The sequence below is a fragment of the Vicugna pacos genome, unplaced genomic scaffold, assembly GCF_048564905.1.
Source record: "Vicugna pacos unplaced genomic scaffold, VicPac4 scaffold_193, whole genome shotgun sequence".
Lineage (NCBI taxonomy): Eukaryota > Metazoa > Chordata > Mammalia > Artiodactyla > Camelidae > Vicugna > Vicugna pacos.
Genome location: NW_027328872.1, coordinates 73,654 through 94,755, shown reverse-complemented (window position 1 = coordinate 94,755; position 21,102 = coordinate 73,654). Strand labels below are relative to the sequence as shown.

Here is a 21,102-nt window from a genome sequence, read left to right as displayed (position 1 = left end):
GACTTTATGGGAGACACGAAGAGAAGCTGGCCGAAAACATGGCTGCACGGATTGAGGAGAGATGCGAACACATTGATGAGAGATGTTCTGCTACAATAGAGAATACTGGCCTGGAGACAGCTGTAGAGGATAGCAGGCTCGAAAGGCATTCATGAGACATATTGAACCTCGCTGATACTAGCAGAAACCTACGGAGGGCCACCGTGGACTGGAGGAAGTTCCTCAATTCTCTGCTCCAAGAACGGGTCCAAGATCCCTGACGTCTAAAGAGAAGAGATGGCAGAGATGATAAAAACGCTCATGTTCTTGAAAGAGGTCAGATAATCCACACGACCCAAGGGGCAATTCCAAGCCATTCAGATCAAAGTGCACCAAGCCCAGGTAAGCCTTTTCCCAGGTTTGGGCCTAGCTATCAAGCACTTGCTCTTCCCTCCCCTCCACTCAGGCATCCATTTTGAGGGATCAGTACCTGAGCTGCAATGAAGCCAGTAAGAGAAGAGCAAGCCCCTCCTAGAATCAGAGTTCCTCTAGCTTCATCCTCTGTGAACAACAGGGAACCCCATAAAGGTCAAATACTCTCGTATGAAATAGATAGGAATTGAATACTTAGCTCCCACAAAGAAACGATGGCCTTCCGCTAGATTCAGCAAATGCTGGGATTATGTCCTCTCTGGGGTGAAGGGAGTGTGGTAAGTGAGGGGAATCTTTGACTGAACTTGAATCTGTATTAGGCCTCCGTTTTTCAAGACAGTCTAGGTAAATATTAGAAGTCAGATAGTGAACGGAACTGTAAAAGTCGCCAATGACATGAAAGACACAGCTTATGTGGACCGTCTTTCAATTGAGTCAAGCCCCCGGGGGCAATCTATCATGGGGGTGCAGACTTGGTTGCATTCAAGTGCTTTACCCAACATGATCGGATGATTAAGCGTTCTCATCACTGATAGAAGAACACCTGGTTCTCAGTAGCCTAGCATAGCTGCAGCAGGGTTCTCATAGCTATAATGCCTCTAGGTTCTTTGGATTCAAAGCTAAATGTATATATTTAGTTCGTTTCCTCTTGTATTTTCCTTGAGAGGGATGTTACACCTTGAAATGCCAACATTGACCAGTAGGTGTCATCGGGACTAAAGGGCACCACATGCACAAGGGAATCCAAGCTTGGGGGTTATTTCATGTTTCCATTAGTTATTTCATGGTTCCTGTTGGTTTCGGAGGCTTCAACAGTAAAGAGCTGACATGACCCCTTTAACAGTTCGGACTGCTAGTTTGCATTCTATCTGTCTATGTTTTCCTTAGAGCTGACAAAATGTTACCGAAATTGACAAGTCTGGCTTCTAGGTCGATTTAGTATGTTTCAGAAACTAACTTCATTTTCGTATAACTCCCAAAACATTTATATCAATTCTATTAAATTTTTAAAGACTGCAAATGAGATATCAACACAATGTCAAAACTGGAGTCTTCGGACAATCCCTCCCACCACGGCTGTATAGAAACAAAGAGATAAAAAGAAATCACATTTCTGTGAAATGTATCTGGAAAGTGTTGATTCATCGATGCCCAGTTGACAGAGAAGCAGTGCAACCTGCGCTCACTCGCTCCCATGAACACAGCAATGGAAACATCCACTCACCCAGCCCTTGGCACAGGACACTTGCCGAAGAGAGGTCTGTTACTTCCAAAGACAGGATGAGGCCTCAGAACACCTGGAAGCAGGAGAAGGAAAAGCAGGGAATGGATACCAGTGCATGGTCTGAGCCCTGTTGATGGAGCAGTAAAAGTGAAACTCTCTTTAACTTGGACGCACACTCTCAAGCGGACAGGAGACATGGGATTGAAGGTGATGCGCTGAGTGTTAGAAGAGTGCACAGCAGATGCTTGGCTGACAGATCTCAAAGAATCCAGTGCAAAATATCCCCACAGTTGATTCTGAGACCAAGCTCCGAGCTGCCAAATTTGAGGTAGCAGAGGCAGCGTTCAGGGAGGGATAGGGCTACGGATGGTGGCACACGCTGAGTCTCAGGGATCCGGAGTGCGTTGTGGGATGTGGTGGGTCCTATCAAGAGAGCAAACCGACCTGGGACCCCAATGAGCAAGCAACCAGCCTGGCGCGCGCAGTTGAAATTATCGATATGTCCCATGGCCACACCCAGTGCATCTGCAGGACCAGAGACCAATTTGGCATTTTGCCAATAGAGCATGTGTGGGGCTGAATCAGAGATATTGTGCATCGGGTCTGAGGGATCCAGGGGGCCTTGGGTTTGAATTCAGAATGAAAAGCCTTAGGATCTGCTACATTCATAACCTGGGCTGTGATTATGGTTTGGTTTGAGGCACAGGATGTGCAACAGCTCTGTGGTTGGCTTCGTGCACCCGTGCCACAAGGATGAGAGGACAAGGAAGTGTGGTCCAAGACCACAGCGTGAGAAGAGGAAGGATTTCCTTCAGTTTATCTCTCAAAAGCGGATGCTACATTTTGGATGGCACCGGCACGGTTCGGCAGCGAGGACACCAAGTTCGGGCTGCGGGATCATTCCAGCAGGCCCTGATGTGTGACATCCATAGATATGCTTCCACTGGTGTTTCTGTAGACAGAGAAGCTCTTGGAAGAACTGGTTTCAGTGGGACATTCCCGTGGCACTACAAAGCACAAGCGCACTCACACTCTGCTCTTCTGGAAACACTCCAAAATAACAGAGAGTAGAATGCAGAGCTGAGAACCTTTAGAAGCTCCATTTCCACCAGAGGAAGTGTCCTGTGCTCTTTCAGATTTGTGAGATAAGCGTAATCAAAATGAGGTTATCCTAATCGAAATAGTATGGGGGGTTCATCACAACAAAGGCAACACCAGCAATTGGAGATAGACCAGACAACACACACAGGAACAGGACATGGCATCAATGTCTAGGAAAATTTGTCCTCACAGAAATCCCATGCAATTGTGTAGAGCCAAGTGTCTAAAGTTTTCACTTAACCAAGCCCTAGAAGTCTACATTAGATACCTGAAATTACCTGACCAGTAGAGATGAAGAAATACAGTAAAAGGAAAAGGAAGTACCATTTTCAGTTCCAAAGAGATTGAAGGCCCTAAAGATAAGCTTTCAGACAACTAGACTGCAAAACGCTCTCCAGAGCAAGTATTGAAAATGGAGGTGAGGGAAACACTGAAGAACAACAGTGTCTCAGAATCACAAAAGGCAGAATACCAGAAAAGGGGAAGAGAAAGCCTAAAGACGAGCCAAATAATATCAGAAAACTCAGTGGATGAGAAAATATCAGGGCTAACATTCCGTCCTAAGCAGACGAGATATTGCAGAGGGACGCGTGAATGACTTTGAAGACAGGGGAACAGAAATCCCTCGGTCAGAAGCACACATAGGAAAGCAAGTGCAAACCAATGAAAACATTGCTGTTGAATCCTGGTTGAAGACAAGGCATGAAAGACTAAAATTCGAAAGAGTCCCAGATGGAAAAGCAAGAGATAAAGAAACAAACAATGTTTGAAAAGTTATGTGTAGAAAAATCAGACTGAAACTTGCTGAAAGCCAAGATAGAATCATCTAGGTGAATTCAGGAAGTACACAGCGTCCAAAAGAGGTGGAATCCCAATAGACTTAGCAGCAGCTGTATGATCCAAATCAACAAAGTTCATGAGCATCCCAGTGATTTAAAATGCGCCTGGAGGAAAGCAACATAGTCACAAGAGAACCTCCAGAGGGGTTTCAGCTGCTATCTCAGCAGCAATATTGCAGGACAGGGAGGAGTGCCAGGACATAGACCATAGCTTGAATGGCAAAATGCTGCCATCTAGGGTAGCCTATGCCACATGACCACCATTTCTAATAACAGCAGAGCTAGAGAATGCCACAGACCTGCAAATCTTAAAAGAATTCAGCAGTTCGAAACTTATCCTAAAAGAAAGGTTGAGAATTCTCCCCTGAAGGGATAAGCAGCAAGATGAAATGGAAAGAAGAAAACCCTTATTGGAAATGCAAGAAGAGCATGAGTGGAAAAGAAGAAACAAGAAGAAGGCAAGGAGGACATCAAAACCCTAAAGATGGGAGAGGGAAGCAGGAAATCATAGGGGATTGGAAGCACTCTCTTAAGGGAGTCAGCTTATATGACTCTCTGTTGGAAGCAAACGGAGAGATGCATGGCCTGACGTGTTTGCAAAGCAAACGAGAAGCAGACCAAGAAAGAATCAAACAAACAAACAACACAAAAAGGGTAGGGTAACATGAATATTCAAAAGAAATTACTCAAGGTGATGTCAAGGATCATTCAGTACGCATCGACCCAGTATCGCGGCTTGAATGTACTCAGCACACCTGTATTCGGAAATCAGAGGCGTGCATTTATATTCGTAAATATTGATTCATATGAGCATATCGTGACCTAACCCAAATGCCGATTTGGAATCCAATGGATTCCTAGTCCGTGATATAGACTTGCAAGTCTTCCAACAGGATGAATGAATGCCATATTCTACACTACGTCGAGAAGAAATGGCACAAGCCTATAACAAGGAAAAGTAGCTCCACAAAAGTGTACTAAGATCAAAAGAGACAGGCAGTAAAGTGCACATTGGGGATTGTATCATTCCTAGGAATTTCAGCCCCCTTGAAACAAATGGATAGATGTCCCGTGAATGCGGGTGTTTCAGCAGAAATCAACCGACGGCTATGTATTGCGGGTGTGCCCATATTACAGGAACAAGAGTTTCCCTTAGTGGGTCTCTGTGTACTGTGAACTGTTAGAAAGTTTAAAGACGTGTGAAACATTCAACTGAAAATGGACACACTTCCCTCCGTTGCTACAGTGCATACAGATCTGAACAAAAGGAAAGAGGGAAGAACAAAGGCCCATGGGACGCTAGTGGGTAGAATCACATTTACCTTAGGAACCTCTCGTCGGATGCAGCCCCTCCCCCAGCACTGACAAGATGCAGCAGCCATTGGGGATGGCAGTTAGCGGTTGGATTCCAGGTGGAATGTTGGTGTGTACCGCGAGGCTTGTTGTGGCTGGTGGATCCTAGGTAACCGGGCAGAGTTCTGTGGGTGGATCAGTGCGATGGAGGGGCTGCCGCCCTCTGTGGAGCTTGGCTTAGGTCTTTGGTCCGGGAAGCTGTGTCAGTTCGAGATACTGCTGCTGCCCAAAGACCTGAGTTCACGGGTCAGTTTCCAGAACCTGAAAGGGCAGACAGTGGAAGATCTGCCTGTCTTCAGCTTACTGGAGAGGCTCCGAGGTCCTTTCAGACTTGCCCAGTCCTGTTGAAGTCGACTTTATGGGAGACACGAAGAGAAGCTGGCCGAAAACATGGCTGCACGGATTGAGGAGAGATGCGAACACATTGATGAGAGATGTTCTGCTACAATAGAGAATACTGGCCTGGAGACAGCTGTAGAGGATAGCAGGCTCGAAAGGCATTCATGAGACATATTGAACCTCGCTGATACTAGCAGAAACCTACGGAGGGCCACCGTGGACTGGAGGAAGTTCCTCAATTCTCTGCTCCAAGAACGGGTCCAAGATCCCTGACGTCTAAAGAGAAGAGATGGCAGAGATGATAAAAACGCTCATGTTCTTGAAAGAGGTCAGATAATCCACACGACCCAAGGGGCAATTCCAAGCCATTCAGATCAAAGTGCACCAAGCCCAGGTAAGCCTTTTCCCAGGTTTGGGCCTAGCTATCAAGCACTTGCTCTTCCCTCCCCTCCACTCAGGCATCCATTTTGAGGGATCAGTACCTGAGCTGCAATGAAGCCAGTAAGAGAAGAGCAAGCCCCTCCTAGAATCAGAGTTCCTCTAGCTTCATCCTCTGTGAACAACAGGGAACCCCATAAAGGTCAAATACTCTCGTATGAAATAGATAGGAATTGAATACTTAGCTCCCACAAAGAAACGATGGCCTTCCGCTAGATTCAGCAAATGCTGGGATTATGTCCTCTCTGGGGTGAAGGGAGTGTGGTAAGTGAGGGGAATCTTTGACTGAACTTGAATCTGTATTAGGCCTCCGTTTTTCAAGACAGTCTAGGTAAATATTAGAAGTCAGATAGTGAACGGAACTGTAAAAGTCGCCAATGACATGAAAGACACAGCTTATGTGGACCGTCTTTCAATTGAGTCAAGCCCCCGGGGGCAATCTATCATGGGGGTGCAGACTTGGTTGCATTCAAGTGCTTTACCCAACATGATCGGATGATTAAGCGTTCTCATCACTGATAGAAGAACACCTGGTTCTCAGTAGCCTAGCATAGCTGCAGCAGGGTTCTCATAGCTATAATGCCTCTAGGTTCTTTGGATTCAAAGCTAAATGTATATATTTAGTTCGTTTCCTCTTGTATTTTCCTTGAGAGGGATGTTACACCTTGAAATGCCAACATTGACCAGTAGGTGTCATCGGGACTAAAGGGCACCACATGCACAAGGGAATCCAAGCTTGGGGGTTATTTCATGTTTCCATTAGTTATTTCATGGTTCCTGTTGGTTTCGGAGGCTTCAACAGTAAAGAGCTGACATGACCCCTTTAACAGTTCGGACTGCTAGTTTGCATTCTATCTGTCTATGTTTTCCTTAGAGCTGACAAAATGTTACCGAAATTGACAAGTCTGGCTTCTAGGTCGATTTAGTATGTTTCAGAAACTAACTTCATTTTCGTATAACTCCCAAAACATTTATATCAATTCTATTAAATTTTTAAAGACTGCAAATGAGATATCAACACAATGTCAAAACTGGAGTCTTCGGACAATCCCTCCCACCACGGCTGTATAGAAACAAAGAGATAAAAAGAAATCACATTTCTGTGAAATGTATCTGGAAAGTGTTGATTCATCGATGCCCAGTTGACAGAGAAGCAGTGCAACCTGCGCTCACTCGCTCCCATGAACACAGCAATGGAAACATCCACTCACCCAGCCCTTGGCACAGGACACTTGCCGAAGAGAGGTCTGTTACTTCCAAAGACAGGATGAGGCCTCAGAACACCTGGAAGCAGGAGAAGGAAAAGCAGGGAATGGATACCAGTGCATGGTCTGAGCCCTGTTGATGGAGCAGTAAAGGTGAAACTCTCTTTAACTTGGACGCACACTCTCAAGCGGACAGGAGACATGGGATTGAAGGTGATGCGCTGAGTGTTAGAAGAGTGCACAGCAGATGCTTGGCTGACAGATCTCAAAGAATCCAGTGCAAAATATCCCCACAGTTGATTCTGAGACCAAGCTCCGAGCTGCCAAATTTGAGGTAGCAGAGGCAGCGTTCAGGGAGGGATAGGGCTACGGATGGTGGCACACGCTGAGTCTCAGGGATCCGGAGTGCGTTGTGGGATGTGGTGGGTCCTATCAAGAGAGCAAACCGACCTGGGACCCCAATGAGCAAGCAACCACCCTGGCGCGCGCAGTTGAAATTATCGATATGTCCCATGGCCACACCCAGTGCATCTGCAGGACCAGAGACCAATTTGGCATTTTGCCAATAGAGCATGTGTGGGGCTGAATCAGAGATATTGTGCATCGGGTCTGAGGGATCCAGGGGACCTTGGGTTTGAATTCAGAATGAAAAGCCTTAGGATCTGCTACATTCATAACCTGGGCTGTGATTATGGTTTGGTTTGAGGCACAGGATGTGCAACAGCTCTGTGGTTGGCTTCGTGCACCCGTGCCACAAGGATGAGAGGACAAGGAAGTGTGGTCCAAGACCACAGCGTGAGAAGAGGAAGGATTTCCTTCAGTTTATCTCTCAAAAGCGGATGCTACATTTTGGATGGCACCGGCACGGTTCGGCAGCGAGGACACCAAGTTCGGGCTGCGGGATCATTCCAGCAGGCCCTGATGTGTGACATCCATAGATATGCTTCCACTGGTGTTTCTGTAGACAGAGAAGCTCTTGGAAGAACTGGTTTCAGTGGGACATTCCCGTGGCACTACAAAGCACAAGCGCACTCACACTCTGCTCTTCTGGAAACACTCCAAAATAACAGAGAGTAGAATGCAGAGCTGAGAACCTTTAGAAGCTCCATTTCCACCAGAGGAAGTGTCCTGTGCTCTTTCAGATTTGTGAGATAAGCGTAATCAAAATGAGGTTATCCTAATCGAAATAGTATGGGGGGTTCATCACAACAAAGGCAACACCAGCAATTGGAGATAGACCAGACAACACACACAGGAACAGGACATGGCATCAATGTCTAGGAAAATTTGTCCTCACAGAAATCCCATGCAATTGTGTAGAGCCAAGTGTCTAAAGTTTTCACTTAACCAAGCCCTAGAAGTCTACATTAGATACCTGAAATTACCTGACCAGTAGAGATGAAGAAATACAGTAAAAGGAAAAGGAAGTACCATTTTCAGTTCCAAAGAGATTGAAGGCCCTAAAGATAAGCTTTCAGACAACTAGACTGCAAAACGCTCTCCAGAGCAAGTATTGAAAATGGAGGTGAGGGAAACACTGAAGAACAACAGTGTCTCAGAATCACAAAAGGCAGAATACCAGAAAAGGGGAAGAGAAAGCCTAAAGACGAGCCAAATAATATCAGAAAACTCAGTGGATGAGAAAATATCAGGGCTAACATTCCGTCCTAAGCAGACGAGATATTGCAGAGGGACGCGTGAATGACTTTGAAGACAGGGGAACAGAAATCCCTCGGTCAGAAGCACACATAGGAAAGCAAGTGCAAACCAATGAAAACATTGCTGTTGAATCCTGGTTGAAGACAAGGCATGAAAGACTAAAATTCGAAAGAGTCCCAGATGGAAAAGCAAGAGATAAAGAAACAAACAATGTTTGAAAAGTTATGTGTAGAAAAATCAGACTGAAACTTGCTGAAAGCCAAGATAGAATCATCTAGGCGAATTCAGGAAGTACACAGCGTCCAAAAGAGGTGGAATCCCAATAGACTTAGCAGCAGCTGTATGATCCAAATCAACAAAGTTCATGAGCATCCCAGTGATTTAAAATGCGCCTGGAGGAAAGCAACATAGTCACAAGAGAACCTCCAGAGGGGTTTCAGCTGCTATCTCAGCAGCAATATTGCAGGACAGGGAGGAGTGCCAGGACATAGACCATAGCTTGAATGGCAAAATGCTGCCATCTAGGGTAGCCTATGCCACATGACCACCATTTCTAATAACAGCAGAGCTAGAGAATGCCACAGACCTGCAAATCTTAAAAGAATTCAGCAGTTCGAAACTTATCCTAAAAGAAAGGTTGAGGATTCTCCCCTGAAGGGATAAGCAGCAAGATGAAATGGAAAGAAGAAAACCCTTATTGGAAATGCAAGAAGAGCATGAGTGGAAAAGAAGAAACAAGAAGAAGGCAAGGAGGACATCAAAACCCTAAAGATGGGAGAGGGAAGCAGGAAATCATAGGGGATTGGAAGCACTCTCTTAAGGGAGTCAGCTTATATGACTCTCTGTTGGAAGCAAACGGAGAGATGCATGGCCTGACGTGTTTGCAAAGCAAACGAGAAGCAGACCAAGAAAGAATCAAACAAACAAACAACACAAAAAGGGTAGGGTAACATGAATATTCAAAAGAAATTACTCAAGGTGATGTCAAGGATCATTCAGTACGCATCGACCCAGTATCGCGGCTTGAATGTACTCAGCACACCTGTATTCGGAAATCAGAGGCGTGCATTTATATTCGTAAATATTGATTCATATGAGCATATCGTGACCTAACCCAAATGCCGATTTGGAATCCAATGGATTCCTAGTCCGTGATATAGACTTGCAAGTCTTCCAACAGGATGAATGAATGCCATATTCTACACTACGTCGAGAAGAAATGGCACAAGCCTATAACAAGGAAAAGTAGCTCCGCAAAAGTGTACTAAGATCAAAAGAGACAGGCAGTAAAGTGCACATTGGGGATTGTATCATTCCTAGGAATTTCAGCCCCCTTGAAACAAATGGATAGATGTCCCGTGAATGCGGGTGTTTCAGCAGAAATCAACCGACGGCTATGTATTGCGGGTGTGCCCATATTACAGGAACAAGAGTTTCCCTTAGTGGGTCTCTGTGTACTGTGAACTGTTAGAAAGTTTAAAGACGTGTGAAACATTCAACTGAAAATGGACACACTTCCCTCCGTTGCTACAGTGCATACAGATCTGAACAAAAGGAAAGAGGGAAGAACAAAGGCCCATGGGACGCTAGTGGGTAGAATCACATTTACCTTAGGAACCTCTCGTCGGATGCAGCCCCTCCCCCAGCACTGACAAGATGCAGCAGCCATTGGGGATGGCAGTTAGCGGTTGGATTCCAGGTGGAATGTTGGTGTGTACCGCGAGGCTTGTTGTGGCTGGTGGATCCTAGGTAACCGGGCAGAGTTCTGTGGGTGGATCAGTGCGATGGAGGGGCTGCCGCCCTCTGTGGAGCTTGGCTTAGGTCTTTGGTCCGGGAAGCTGTGTCAGTTCGAGATACTGCTGCTGCCCAAAGACCTGAGTTCACGGGTCAGTTTCCAGAACCTGAAAGGGCAGACAGTGGAAGATCTGCCTGTCTTCAGCTTACTGGAGAGGCTCCGAGGTCCTTTCAGACTTGCCCAGTCCTGTTGAAGTCGACTTTATGGGAGACACGAAGAGAAGCTGGCCGAAAACATGGCTGCACGGATTGAGGAGAGATGCGAACACATTGATGAGAGATGTTCTGCTACAATAGAGAATACTGGCCTGGAGACAGCTGTAGAGGATAGCAGGCTCGAAAGGCATTCATGAGACATATTGAACCTCGCTGATACTAGCAGAAACCTACGGAGGGCCACCGTGGACTGGAGGAAGTTCCTCAATTCTCTGCTCCAAGAACGGGTCCAAGATCCCTGACGTCTAAAGAGAAGAGATGGCAGAGATGATAAAAACGCTCATGTTCTTGAAAGAGGTCAGATAATCCACACGACCCAAGGGGCAATTCCAAGCCATTCAGATCAAAGTGCACCAAGCCCAGGTAAGCCTTTTCCCAGGTTTGGGCCTAGCTATCAAGCACTTGCTCTTCCCTCCCCTCCACTCAGGCATCCATTTTGAGGGATCAGTACCTGAGCTGCAATGAAGCCAGTAAGAGAAGAGCAAGCCCCTCCTAGAATCAGAGTTCCTCTAGCTTCATCCTCTGTGAACAACAGGGAACCCCATAAAGGTCAAATACTCTCGTATGAAATAGATAGGAATTGAATACTTAGCTCCCACAAAGAAACGATGGCCTTCCGCTAGATTCAGCAAATGCTGGGATTATGTCCTCTCTGGGGTGAAGGGAGTGTGGTAAGTGAGGGGAATCTTTGACTGAACTTGAATCTGTATTAGGCCTCCGTTTTTCAAGACAGTCTAGGTAAATATTAGAAGTCAGATAGTGAACGGAACTGTAAAAGTCGCCAATGACATGAAAGACACAGCTTATGTGGACCGTCTTTCAATTGAGTCAAGCCCCCGGGGGCAATCTATCATGGGGGTGCAGACTTGGTTGCATTCAAGTGCTTTACCCAACATGATCGGATGATTAAGCGTTCTCATCACTGATAGAAGAACACCTGGTTCTCAGTAGCCTAGCATAGCTGCAGCAGGGTTCTCATAGCTATAATGCCTCTAGGTTCTTTGGATTCAAAGCTAAATGTATATATTTAGTTCGTTTCCTCTTGTATTTTCCTTGAGAGGGATGTTACACCTTGAAATGCCAACATTGACCAGTAGGTGTCATCGGGACTAAAGGGCACCACATGCACAAGGGAATCCAAGCTTGGGGGTTATTTCATGTTTCCATTAGTTATTTCATGGTTCCTGTTGGTTTCGGAGGCTTCAACAGTAAAGAGCTGACATGACCCCTTTAACAGTTCGGACTGCTAGTTTGCATTCTATCTGTCTATGTTTTCCTTAGAGCTGACAAAATGTTACCGAAATTGACAAGTCTGGCTTCTAGGTCGATTTAGTATGTTTCAGAAACTAACTTCATTTTCGTATAACTCCCAAAACATTTATATCAATTCTATTAAATTTTTAAAGACTGCAAATGAGATATCAACACAATGTCAAAACTGGAGTCTTCGGACAATCCCTCCCACCACGGCTGTATAGAAACAAAGAGATAAAAAGAAATCACATTTCTGTGAAATGTATCTGGAAAGTGTTGATTCATCGATGCCCAGTTGACAGAGAAGCAGTGCAACCTGCGCTCACTCGCTCCCATGAACACAGCAATGGAAACATCCACTCACCCAGCCCTTGGCACAGGACACTTGCCGAAGAGAGGTCTGTTACTTCCAAAGACAGGATGAGGCCTCAGAACACCTGGAAGCAGGAGAAGGAAAAGCAGGGAATGGATACCAGTGCATGGTCTGAGCCCTGTTGATGGAGCAGTAAAGGTGAAACTCTCTTTAACTTGGACGCACACTCTCAAGCGGACAGGAGACATGGGATTGAAGGTGATGCGCTGAGTGTTAGAAGAGTGCACAGCAGATGCTTGGCTGACAGATCTCAAAGAATCCAGTGCAAAATATCCCCACAGTTGATTCTGAGACCAAGCTCCGAGCTGCCAAATTTGAGGTAGCAGAGGCAGCGTTCAGGGAGGGATAGGGCTACGGATGGTGGCACACGCTGAGTCTCAGGGATCCGGAGTGCGTTGTGGGATGTGGTGGGTCCTATCAAGAGAGCAAACCGACCTGGGACCCCAATGAGCAAGCAACCACCCTGGCGCGCGCAGTTGAAATTATCGATATGTCCCATGGCCACACCCAGTGCATCTGCAGGACCAGAGACCAATTTGGCATTTTGCCAATAGAGCATGTGTGGGGCTGAATCAGAGATATTGTGCATCGGGTCTGAGGGATCCAGGGGACCTTGGGTTTGAATTCAGAATGAAAAGCCTTAGGATCTGCTACATTCATAACCTGGGCTGTGATTATGGTTTGGTTTGAGGCACAGGATGTGCAACAGCTCTGTGGTTGGCTTCGTGCACCCGTGCCACAAGGATGAGAGGACAAGGAAGTGTGGTCCAAGACCACAGCGTGAGAAGAGGAAGGATTTCCTTCAGTTTATCTCTCAAAAGCGGATGCTACATTTTGGATGGCACCGGCACGGTTCGGCAGCGAGGACACCAAGTTCGGGCTGCGGGATCATTCCAGCAGGCCCTGATGTGTGACATCCATAGATATGCTTCCACTGGTGTTTCTGTAGACAGAGAAGCTCTTGGAAGAACTGGTTTCAGTGGGACATTCCCGTGGCACTACAAAGCACAAGCGCACTCACACTCTGCTCTTCTGGAAACACTCCAAAATAACAGAGAGTAGAATGCAGAGCTGAGAACCTTTAGAAGCTCCATTTCCACCAGAGGAAGTGTCCTGTGCTCTTTCAGATTTGTGAGATAAGCGTAATCAAAATGAGGTTATCCTAATCGAAATAGTATGGGGGGTTCATCACAACAAAGGCAACACCAGCAATTGGAGATAGACCAGACAACACACACAGGAACAGGACATGGCATCAATGTCTAGGAAAATTTGTCCTCACAGAAATCCCATGCAATTGTGTAGAGCCAAGTGTCTAAAGTTTTCACTTAACCAAGCCCTAGAAGTCTACATTAGATACCTGAAATTACCTGACCAGTAGAGATGAAGAAATACAGTAAAAGGAAAAGGAAGTACCATTTTCAGTTCCAAAGAGATTGAAGGCCCTAAAGATAAGCTTTCAGACAACTAGACTGCAAAACGCTCTCCAGAGCAAGTATTGAAAATGGAGGTGAGGGAAACACTGAAGAACAACAGTGTCTCAGAATCACAAAAGGCAGAATACCAGAAAAGGGGAAGAGAAAGCCTAAAGACGAGCCAAATAATATCAGAAAACTCAGTGGATGAGAAAATATCAGGGCTAACATTCCGTCCTAAGCAGACGAGATATTGCAGAGGGACGCGTGAATGACTTTGAAGACAGGGGAACAGAAATCCCTCGGTCAGAAGCACACATAGGAAAGCAAGTGCAAACCAATGAAAACATTGCTGTTGAATCCTGGTTGAAGACAAGGCATGAAAGACTAAAATTCGAAAGAGTCCCAGATGGAAAAGCAAGAGATAAAGAAACAAACAATGTTTGAAAAGTTATGTGTAGAAAAATCAGACTGAAACTTGCTGAAAGCCAAGATAGAATCATCTAGGCGAATTCAGGAAGTACACAGCGTCCAAAAGAGGTGGAATCCCAATAGACTTAGCAGCAGCTGTATGATCCAAATCAACAAAGTTCATGAGCATCCCAGTGATTTAAAATGCGCCTGGAGGAAAGCAACATAGTCACAAGAGAACCTCCAGAGGGGTTTCAGCTGCTATCTCAGCAGCAATATTGCAGGACAGGGAGGAGTGCCAGGACATAGACCATAGCTTGAATGGCAAAATGCTGCCATCTAGGGTAGCCTATGCCACATGACCACCATTTCTAATAACAGCAGAGCTAGAGAATGCCACAGACCTGCAAATCTTAAAAGAATTCAGCAGTTCGAAACTTATCCTAAAAGAAAGGTTGAGGATTCTCCCCTGAAGGGATAAGCAGCAAGATGAAATGGAAAGAAGAAAACCCTTATTGGAAATGCAAGAAGAGCATGAGTGGAAAAGAAGAAACAAGAAGAAGGCAAGGAGGACATCAAAACCCTAAAGATGGGAGAGGGAAGCAGGAAATCATAGGGGATTGGAAGCACTCTCTTAAGGGAGTCAGCTTATATGACTCTCTGTTGGAAGCAAACGGAGAGATGCATGGCCTGACGTGTTTGCAAAGCAAACGAGAAGCAGACCAAGAAAGAATCAAACAAACAAACAACACAAAAAGGGTAGGGTAACATGAATATTCAAAAGAAATTACTCAAGGTGATGTCAAGGATCATTCAGTACGCATCGACCCAGTATCGCGGCTTGAATGTACTCAGCACACCTGTATTCGGAAATCAGAGGCGTGCATTTATATTCGTAAATATTGATTCATATGAGCATATCGTGACCTAACCCAAATGCCGATTTGGAATCCAATGGATTCCTAGTCCGTGATATAGACTTGCAAGTCTTCCAACAGGATGAATGAATGCCATATTCTACACTACGTCGAGAAGAAATGGCACAAGCCTATAACAAGGAAAAGTAGCTCCGCAAAAGTGTTCTAAGATCAAAAGAGACAGGCAGTAAAGTGCACACTGGGGATTGTATCATTCCTAGGAATTTCAGCCCCCTTGAAACAAATGGATAGATGTCCCGTGAATGCGGGTGTTTCAGCAGAAATCAACCGACGGCTATGTATTGCGGGTGTGCCCATATTACAGGAACAATAGTTTCCCTTAGTGGGTCTCTGTGTACTGTGAACTGTTAGAAAGTTTAAAGACGTGTGAAACATTCAACTGAAAATGGACACACTTCCCTCCGTTGCTAGAGTGCATACAGATCTGAACAAAAGGAAAGAGGGAAGAACAAAGGCCCATGGGACGCTAGTGGGTAGAATCACATTTACCTTAGGAACCTCTCGTCGGATGCAGCCCCTCCCCCAGCACTGACAAGATGCAGCAGCCATTGGGGATGGCAGTTAGCGGTTGGATTCCAGGTGGAATGTTGGTGTGTACCGCGAGGCTTGTTGTGGCTGGTGGATCCTAGGTAACCGGGCAGAGTTCTGTGGGTGGATCAGTGCGATGGAGGGGCTGCCGCCCTCTGTGGAGCTTGGCTTAGGTCTTTGGTCCGGGAAGCTGTGTCAGTTCGAGATACTGCTGCTGCCCAAAGACCTGAGTTCACGGGTCAGTTTCCAGAACCTGAAAGGGCAGACAGTGGAAGATCTGCCTGTCTTCAGCTTACTGGAGAGGCTCCGAGGTCCTTTCAGACTTGCCCAGTCCTGTTGAAGTCGACTTTATGGGAGACACGAAGAGAAGCTGGCCGAAAACATGGCTGCACGGATTGAGGAGAGATGCGAACACATTGATGAGAGATGTTCTGCTACAATAGAGAATACTGGCCTGGAGACAGCTGTAGAGGATAGCAGGCTCGAAAGGCATTCATGAGACATATTGAACCTCGCTGATACTAGCAGAAACCTACGGAGGGCCACCGTGGACTGGAGGAAGTTCCTCAATTCTCTGCTCCAAGAACGGGTCCAAGATCCCTGACGTCTAAAGAGAAGAGATGGCAGAGATGATAAAAACGCTCATGTTCTTGAAAGAGGTCAGATAATCCACACGACCCAAGGGGCAATTCCAAGCCATTCAGATCAAAGTGCACCAAGCCCAGGTAAGCCTTTTCCCAGGTTTGGGCCTAGCTATCAAGCACTTGCTCTTCCCTCCCCTCCACTCAGGCATCCATTTTGAGGGATCAGTACCTGAGCTGCAATGAAGCCAGTAAGAGAAGAGCAAGCCCCTCCTAGAATCAGAGTTCCTCTAGCTTCATCCTCTGTGAACAACAGGGAACCCCATAAAGGTCAAATACTCTCGTATGATATAGATAGGAATTGAATACTTAGCTCCCACAAAGAAACGATGGCCTTCCGCTAGATTCAGCAAATGCTGGGATTATGTCCTCTCTGGGGTGAAGGGAGTGTGGTAAGTGAGGGGAATCTTTGACTGAACTTGAATCTGTATTAGGCCTCCGTTTTTCAAGACAGTCTAGGTAAATATTAGAAGTCAGATAGTGAACGGAACTGTAAAAGTCGCCAATGACATGAAAGACACAGCTTATGTGGACCGTCTTTCAATTGAGTCAAGCCCCCGGGGGCAATCTATCATGGGGGTGCAGACTTGGTTGCATTCAAGTGCTTTACCCAACATGATCGGATGATTAAGCGTTCTCATCACTGATAGAAGAACACCTGGTTCTCAGTAGCCTAGCATAGCTGCAGCAGGGTTCTCATAGCTATAATGCCTCTAGGTTCTTTGGATTCAAAGCTAAATGTATATATTTAGTTCGTTTCCTCTTGTATTTTCCTTGAGAGGGATGTTACACCTTGAAATGCCAACATTGACCAGTAGGTGTCATCGGGACTAAAGGGCACCACATGCACAAGGGAATCCAAGCTTGGGGGTTATTTCATGTTTCCATTAGTTATTTCATGGTTCCTGTTGGTTTCGGAGGCTTCAACAGTAAAGAGCTGACATGACCCCTTTAACAGTTCGGACTGCTAGTTTGCATTCTATCTGTCTATGTTTTCCTTAGAGCTGACAAAATGTTACCGAAATTGACAAGTCTGGCTTCTAGGTCGATTTAGTATGTTTCAGAAACTAACTTCATTTTCGTATAACTCCCAAAACATTTATATCAATTCTATTAAATTTTTAAAGACTGCAAATGAGATATCAACACAATGTCAAAACTGGAGTCTTCGGACAATCCCTCCCACCACGGCTGTATAGAAACAAAGAGATAAAAAGAAATCACATTTCTGTGAAATGTATCTGGAAAGTGTTGATTCATCGATGCCCAGTTGACAGAGAAGCAGTGCAACCTGCGCTCACTCGCTCCCATGAACACAGCAATGGAAACATCCACTCACCCAGCCCTTGGCACAGGACACTTGCCGAAGAGAGGTCTGTTACTTCCAAAGACAGGATGAGGCCTCAGAACACCTGGAAGCAGGAGAAGGAAAAGCAGGGAATGGATACCAGTGCATGGTCTGAGCCCTGTTGATGGAGCAGTAAAGGTGAAACTCTCTTTAACTTGGACGCACACTCTCAAGCGGACAGGAGACATGGGATTGAAGGTGATGCGCTGAGTGTTAGAAGAGTGCACAGCAGATGCTTGGCTGACAGATCTCAAAGAATCCAGTGCAAAATATCCCCACAGTTGATTCTGAGACCAAGCTCCGAGCTGCCAAATTTGAGGTAGCAGAGGCAGCGTTCAGGGAGGGATAGGGCTACGGATGGTGGCACACGCTGAGTCTCAGGGATCCGGAGTGCGTTGTGGGATGTGGTGGGTCCTATCAAGAGAGCAAACCGACCTGGGACCCCAATGAGCAAGCAACCACCCTGGCGCGCGCAGTTGAAATTATCGATATGTCCCATGGCCACACCCAGTGCATCTGCAGGACCAGAGACCAATTTGGCATTTTGCCAATAGAGCATGTGTGGGGCTGAATCAGAGATATTGTGCATCGGGTCTGAGGGATCCAGGGGACCTTGGGTTTGAATTCAGAATGAAAAGCCTTAGGATCTGCTACATTCATAACCTGGGCTGTGATTATGGTTTGGTTTGAGGCACAGGATGTGCAACAGCTCTGTGGTTGGCTTCGTGCACCCGTGCCACAAGGATGAGAGGACAAGGAAGTGTGGTCCAAGACCACAGCGTGAGAAGAGGAAGGATTTCCTTCAGTTTATCTCTCAAAAGCGGATGCTACATTTTGGATGGCACCGGCACGGTTCGGCAGCGAGGACACCAAGTTCGGGCTGCGGGATCATTCCAGCAGGCCCTGATGTGTGACATCCATAGATATGCTTCCACTGGTGTTTCTGTAGACAGAGAAGCTCTTGGAAGAACTGGTTTCAGTGGGACATTCCCGTGGCACTACAAAGCACAAGCGCACTCACACTCTGCTCTTCTGGAAACACTCCAAAATAACAGAGAGTAGAATGCAGAGCTGAGAACCTTTAGAAGCTCCATTTCCACCAGAGGAAGTGTCCTGTGCTCTTTCAGATTTGTGAGATAAGCGTAATCAAAATGAGGTTATCCTAATCGAAATAGTATGGGGGGTTCATCACAACAAAGGCAACACCAGCAATTGGAGATAGACCAGACAACACACACAGGAACAGGACATGGCATCAATGTCTAGGAAAATTTGTCCTCACAGAAATCCCATGCAATTGTGTAGAGCCAAGTGTCTAAAGTTTTCACTTAACCAAGCCCTAGAAGTCTACATTAGATACCTGAAATTACCTGACCAGTAGAGATGAAGAAATACAGTAAAAGGAAAAGGAAGTACCATTTTCAGTTCCAAAGAGATTGAAGGCCCTAAAGATAAGCTTTCAGACAACTAGACTGCAAAACGCTCTCCAGAGCAAGTATTGAAAATGGAGGTGAGGGAAACACTGAAGAACAACAGTGTCTCAGAATCACAAAAGGCAGAATACCAGAAAAGGGGAAGAGAAAGCCTAAAGACGAGCCAAATAATATCAGAAAACTCAGTGGATGAGAAAATATCAGGGCTAACATTCCGTCCTAAGCAGACGAGATATTGCAGAGGGACGCGTGAATGACTTTGAAGACAGGGGAACAGAAATCCCTCGGTCAGAAGCACACATAGGAAAGCAAGTGCAAACCAATGAAAACATTGCTGTTGAATCCTGGTTGAAGACAAGGCATGAAAGACTAAAATTCGAAAGAGTCCCAGATGGAAAAGCAAGAGATAAAGAAACAAACAATGTTTGAAAAGTTATGTGTAGAAAAATCAGACTGAAACTTGCTGAAAGCCAAGATAGAATCATCTAGGCGAATTCAGGAAGTACACAGCGTCCAAAAGAGGTGGAATCCCAATAGACTTAGCAGCAGCTGTATGATCCAAATCAACAAAGTTCATGAGCATCCCAGTGATTTAAAATGCGCCTGGAGGAAAGCAACATAGTCACAAGAGAACCTCCAGAGGGGTTTCAGCTGCTATCTCAGCAGCAATATTGCAGGACAGGGAGGAGTGCCAGGACATAGACCATAGCTTGAATGGCAAAATGCTGCCATCTAGGGTAGCCTATGCCACATGACCACCATTTCTAATAACAGCAGAGCTAGAGAATGCCACAGACCTGCAAATCTTAAAAGAATTCAGCAGTTCGAAACTTATCCTAAAAGAAAGGTTGAGAATTCTCCCCTGAAGGGATAAGCAGCAAGATGAAATGGAAAGAAGAAAACCCTTATTGGAAATGCAAGAAGAGCATGAGTGGAAAAGAAGAAACAAGAAGAAGGCAAGGAGGACATCAAAACCCTAAAGATGGGAGAGGGAAGCAGGAAATCATAGGGGATTGGAAGCACTCTCTTAAGGGAGTCAGCTTATATGACTCTCTGTTGGAAGCAAACGGAGAGATGCATGGCCTGACGTGTTTGCAAAGCAAACGAGAAGCAGACCAAGAAAGAATCAAACAAACAAACAACACAAAAAGGGTAGGGTAACATGAATATTCAAAAGAAATTACTCAAGGTGATGTCAAGGATCATTCAGTACGCATCGACCCAGTATCGCGGCTTGAATGTACTCAGCACACCTGTATTCGGAAATCAGAGGCGTGCATTTATATTCGTAAATATTGATTCATATGAGCATATCGTGACCTAACCCAAATGCCGATTTGGAATCCAATGGATTCCTAGTCCGTGATATAGACTTGCAAGTCTTCCAACAGGATGAATGAATGCCATATTCTACACTACGTCGAGAAGAAATGGCACAAGCCTATAACAAGGAAAAGTAGCTCCGCAAAAGTGTTCTAAGATCAAAAGAGACAGGAAGTAAAGTGCACACTGGGGATTGTATCATTCCTAGGAATTTCAGCCCCCTTGAAACAAATGGATAGATGTCCCGTGAATGCGGGTGTTTCAGCAGAAATCAACCGACGGCTATGTATTGCGGGTGTGCCCATATTACAGGAACAAGAGTTTCCCTTAGTGGGTCTCTGTGTACTGTGAACTGTTAGAAAGTTTAAAGACGTGTGAAACATTCAACTGAAAATGGACACACTTCCCTCCGTTGCTACAGTGCATACAGATCTGAACAAAAGGAAAGAGGGAAGAACAAAGGCCCATGGGACGCTAGTGGGTAGAATCACATTTACCTTAGGAACCTCTCGTCGGATGCAGCCCCTCCCCCAGCACTGACAAGATGCAGCAGCCATTGGGGATGGCAGTTAGCGGTTGGATTCCAGGTGGAATGTTGGTGTGTACCGCGAGGCTTGTTGTGGCTGGTGGATCCTAGGTAACCGGGCAGAGTTCTGTGGGTGGATCAGTGCGATGGAGGGGCTGCCGCCCTCTGTGGAGCTTGGCTTAGGTCTTTGGTCCGGGAAGCTGTGTCAGTTCGAGATACTGCTGCTGCCCAAAGACCTGAGTTCACGGGTCAGTTTCCAGAACCTGAAAGGGCAGACAGTGGAAGATCTGCCTGTCTTCAGCTTACTGGAGAGGCTCCGAGGTCCTTTCAGA

The 21,102-nt window shown here is 45.9% G+C and overlaps 4 long non-coding RNA genes across 4 annotated transcripts; all 4 read right to left on the bottom strand.

Annotated features, from left to right (window-relative positions):
* Positions 1-89: 89 nt before the first annotated feature.
* LOC140695275 (uncharacterized) lies at positions 90-5,025 on the bottom strand. The gene is made up of 3 exons (XR_012070965.1): positions 4,899-5,025; positions 1,637-1,709; positions 90-263 (listed from the first exon to the last, which is right to left on the bottom strand). It is a non-coding gene; the product is annotated as an uncharacterized lncRNA (long non-coding RNA).
* A 345-nt stretch (positions 5,026-5,370) lies between these two features.
* LOC140695276 (uncharacterized) lies at positions 5,371-10,308 on the bottom strand. The gene is made up of 3 exons (XR_012070966.1): positions 10,180-10,308; positions 6,918-6,990; positions 5,371-5,544 (listed from the first exon to the last, which is right to left on the bottom strand). It is a non-coding gene; the product is annotated as an uncharacterized lncRNA (long non-coding RNA).
* A 345-nt stretch (positions 10,309-10,653) lies between these two features.
* LOC140695278 (uncharacterized) lies at positions 10,654-15,587 on the bottom strand. The gene is made up of 3 exons (XR_012070968.1): positions 15,461-15,587; positions 12,199-12,271; positions 10,654-10,825 (listed from the first exon to the last, which is right to left on the bottom strand). It is a non-coding gene; the product is annotated as an uncharacterized lncRNA (long non-coding RNA).
* Positions 15,588-15,932: 345 nt separating this feature from the next.
* Positions 15,933-20,868, bottom strand: LOC140695280 (uncharacterized). The gene is made up of 3 exons (XR_012070970.1): positions 20,742-20,868; positions 17,480-17,552; positions 15,933-16,106 (listed from the first exon to the last, which is right to left on the bottom strand). It is a non-coding gene; the product is annotated as an uncharacterized lncRNA (long non-coding RNA).
* Positions 20,869-21,102: the final 234 nt, after the last annotated feature.